The following is a 4,943-nucleotide window of genomic DNA, read 5'->3' as shown; positions in this document are numbered from 1 at the left end:
TATTAACATAAATAAATTGACTAATAATAGATAAAAATATATAATAGAAAAACTTATCGGATTTGTTGACTGAGGCATGCACAAAGCACTGGGCTTAAGAGTATTTCGTCACCCCGGATAGGTTACCCGATGCGATAGGTCTCATAGCTAATACTCCCCAGATACAACAGTCACATCTTGCTAGCACCGCACGTGAATTAGCAAGGTCTCAGGAACAACTTATGCTCAAGGGAACATAAGTTATATTTGTTATTAGAGACCAAAATTGAAAAGAAGAGAAGAAAGCAACTAATATGTTTGTTCTCACATGCACTCGTTCTATCCCCTTTTTCATTGTGCTGCAAACCCACTTATATATAATATATACACATGTATTCATTCTTGTGTAGGTGGACAATAGAAACTGAAAGTAATAGAAATAATGGAGAGTAAAAGATATTTAGTCAAGCATGAAATGGTTATTCCCATTAAATTAGGATTTGGAAAAAACGTATATGACCTATTCAAAGAATAATTAATATATATAACTTTAAAATAAATTAATTAAATAAAATTCCTACACATCATACTTTGAATTACTGACCTAACCAGTTGCAATCTTCCAGCCATAGTTAGGAGAGCTGCTTTCCATGTAGTTAACTTTGCCATGATCTTGTCTGCAACAGGTTGAAGATGAGTAACCTTTGGTTTGCCTTTAAATATTGGTACCCCTAAATAATCAAATGGCAGATATCCAATATTGAAGTTCAAGAAGGTTTGAATTTGTAAAATTCTCTCTAGTGAGATAGAGCAAGGGAAGAATGATGATTTTGAAGTGTTGATAATCTGACCAGATTCTAAGGCATATTGCTTGAATAACTCTTTTAAGTTAACTAAACCAGACATATTCCCTTTGCAAAACACCATAATATCATCAGCATAGAATGAGTGGGATAGAACAGAGATATTTCTAGTACCTTTGATCAACTTTAGCTTCCCTTCAGCAACAAGTTTTGATATCCCCCTGCTTAACACATCTTCAGCTAAACAAAAGAGAAGAGGTGACTAAGGGTCACCTTGTCTCACTCCTCTAGAGCAGTTAAAAAAACCTTGAGCTTTACCATTCACATAGATAGATAAATAAGGTGACTTGAGGATAACATTAATCCATTCGCAGAATGTATCATTGAAACCAAAAGCCTTCAAAACTTTTAATAAAAAAGACCACTCTAAAGTATCAAAAGCTTTAGAAATGTCTATCTTTAAGATGAGATTACCACCATGAGATTTGTTGTGAAGGAGGTTTGCTGCTTCAGAGGCTATATGTAACACCCACGGCTAACGAGAGAAGGGGAGTGATCGCCGGTGCACAAGGCACGACAATCAGCGGCTCCCGACAGTTTCTAGAGGAACCGAATCACATCGGAATGAGAGGGATCCTGAGGCCGTGTAGGTATGGGACTACATGGTTGAAGGAAGGCTTATAAGAATTGTTTGGTACTATCTATATCAACAAGATGCATCTTCTTTTCGGTAGCTCATTCCATAAGCACTCCATAGTTAAGTGTGCTTGACTTGGAGCAATTTTGGGATGGGTGACCTCCCGGGAAGTTTCCCGGTAAGCATGCGAGTGAGGACAAAACACGCTGAAAAGACTCATGTTGGTTTGTGGGGTCAGTCGCCAATCCTAAAATAGTCTTGGATGTTACAAATGGTATCAGGCGTGCTTGACTTGGAGCAATTTTGGGATGGGTGACCTACCGGGAAGTTTCCCGGTAAGCATGCGAGTGAGGACAAAACACGCTGAAAAGACTCGTGTTGGTTTGTGGGGTCAGTCGGCATATATACAATCACCATCAACAACATATATACAATCACCAACAACATCCATAATTCATTCAACATATACTTGTCACATATATACACCATCAATCATCTTCATATAAGTTATATTAACTATCGTTAAAGGATTCACAAGGCAATTGGCTCTTAAAATCATTTTCAACAAAGTTCGTCTCTCAAAATCACAACATTAGAAATAATTGAGCAATTAAGCCAAAACCAAGTAAACAAATCCCAATGCCTCAACTAAGTATACCTCTAGGCCACCTATGAGTGCAGTAGAGGATACCTTGGCGTTTCACCGGCCAAATACGACTAAATCATGAAAATCCCAAAGTTCGTCTCATTTTATTATTTTTCAAGGAATTTCCATTTTCCAACCAAAACAAGTTAGATCCATCACATCATGATTTAAAAACCATTAAATACTTTAATTGAACTCAAAGAAACCAAGTTTAAAGTTAGGAAACAATCCATAAGGTTTGGGTCGACTTAGGATTAGTTATGCGGGTTTTTCAAGAAGACTTTTCAAAAGTATTTTCCCATAACTTGAAAACCAAAATTCATTTTCAAGTCAAACCAAAGCCGCTGGAAAGCTAAAAATATTATCTACAATTCTCATGTTTATACCAAAAGCCAGCTCAAAACGGAAACGGGAGAAAAGACACAAAAACGCGAAACAGGGGGTGCTGCCATGTGCAGCTCGCTGCCGCGAGCGCGGTGGTGAGTTGTGACGGTAGTTTCGGGAAAAAGAGCCATTGTCACTCCAAAACCCCAATTTTGACTCCCCAATGCCCAAATTTGATCCCAAGGTTTGTCCAAACATTTCTAAACATGAAAAGACACTCAAATCCATATAAAATTTGCACCAAAACATTCTTCCCACAAAATTCATCATTTGACCCATTTTCCATAAAACTTCAAAACAATTCAAATTCATAACAAACTCAACAATTATGATTACCCAAGGTTTTAATCATCAACAACATCATCTCTCATCATCAACAACAACGACCAATCATGAATTCATCATAATTCATCAACAACAACATCTCATATCATCATTTTTGGGCAAAAATGCAAAGCACACATATAACCACAACTTAAGCATGTAGTTTCATCATCAACAACTCAATTAACATTCAATTTGCATACCCAAACATTGCATCAAAACATAAACACGAATTTCACAATTAATTCTACCATAATCACTTATTCAATTAAGCACTTAAGTAAGAATTAGGGTAGAAGCTACAACTAATTGATTATGCTTGAATTCTAACCCCTTACCTTAATTCTTCACAATCAACACTAATGCTTCACTTTAGCTCCAATCCTAGCTCCTATCCTTGAAGCTTGACCTCCCTCTAGCCTTCTCTAGATCCTTCTCTTCAAACCCTTTTTCTCCTCTTGTTCTATCTCTCTCTACCTCTTCTCAATTGTGAAAATGAAATGAAAATGTTGGTAAAACCCTATTTTCTCTCTACCAACTAGAGTTTATATAGGTTCCACCTAATTGGGCTCATCTCACAATGTCTTAATGGGCCTAACTCATTACTAATCTAATCCAAAATGTTACTACTCACTTAACGGTAAAATATAACACTAACGGTCACTTACCGGTAATAAATAAATTACTACACTCTCTAGCAAGTAAAATAATAAATCTCACTAAGCACTAAAAATAATCCTCCTCAAAATTACTAAATTACCCCCTTCTCTCAAAATGACCAAAATGCCCCTAAGTCCAAAATGACTAAAATACCCCTCTAACATTGAATTCTACGAATTCAAACCAAAAATACACACAGAGGCAAATAATCACATAAGAGCACATATAACACACATAAATAAATAATTAAATAAATCTAACAGAAAATCGAGCGGTTACATGTAACACCCACGGCTAACGAGAGAAAGGGAGTGATCGCCGGTGCACAAGGCACGACAATGAGCGGCTCCCGACAGTTTCTAGAGGAACCGAATCACGTCGGAATGAGAGGGATCCTGAGGCCGTGTAGATATGGGACTACATGGTTGAAGGAAGGCTTATAAGAATTGTTTGGTACTATCTATATCAACAAGATGCATCTTCTTTTCGGTACCTCATTCCATAAGAACTCCACAATTAAGCGTGCTTGACTTGGAGCAATTTTGAGATGGGTGACCTACCGGGAAGTTTCCCGGTAAGCGTGCGAGTGAGGACAAAACACGCTGAAAAGATTCGTGTTGGTTTGTGGGGTCAGTCGGCAATCCTAAAACAGTCTTGGATGTTACACTATACATAAACAATCTCTAATATTTCTATCATGAATAAACCCATTTTGTTCCTTGGACATTAAAGTAGGCATCAGTTGAGCAAGTATGTCTGCTATAATCTTTATTATGATTTTAAATTTGAAGTTAGCCAATGCTATGGGTCTAAATTGATCAACAGATGAAACATTGGGGGTTTTAGGAAGTAATGCAATAGTATTGGAGTTAAAACCTGGAAGAATCCAACTCTTTGTAAAAAATTCCAAAACTGCTCTGTTGACATCTTCTTGAACTATCTGCCAGTAAGTTTGGTAAAAAAAAGCTCCAAATCCGTCCGGTCCAGGAGCACTATCTTTATTAAGAGAGAAAACTGCAGCTTTGATCTCTTGAGAAGAGGAAAGACGGATAAGAACTGCATTGATTTCATCATTCACCAAAGAGGGTATGACTTCTTCAACAAGGTGTTGTTCCTGCAAAGCAAAGTTAGAAGAAAACAAATTTTTATAATAATTAACAATATGGTTAGAAATTTGTTGAGCATCTGTAATTGTGGTCTCTCCATCATAACTTGATAAAATAAGTCTTTTAATTAAGACTACCACAAAGCTGAATATGTTGAACTTCTTTGCATTTATTATGATAAATTTAAGAGCACCAATTCTCATTTTCCTGATGCAACAATCAGACTAACTTCAGTGCTTTCCATCACCAAAATATCAAATTTAAAACGGACAAATTTCACTACTACATAAGTTGCATACTTATGACTTGAGTGCACTAAAACGGACAATTTTTTTTTTTTGATGATTTTGTTTCCCTCTTTAATAACACCCTAGATTTCATTTTAGCATGTTTAAAAAAAAACA

The sequence above is a fragment of the Medicago sativa genome, chromosome 7, assembly GCF_051527215.1.
Source record: "Medicago sativa cultivar Bolivia chromosome 7, Bolivia_mono, whole genome shotgun sequence".
Taxonomy (NCBI): domain Eukaryota; kingdom Viridiplantae; phylum Streptophyta; class Magnoliopsida; order Fabales; family Fabaceae; genus Medicago; species Medicago sativa.
The sequence above is the reverse complement of the archived record's forward strand: the minus strand, read 5'-3'. Positions refer to the sequence as shown.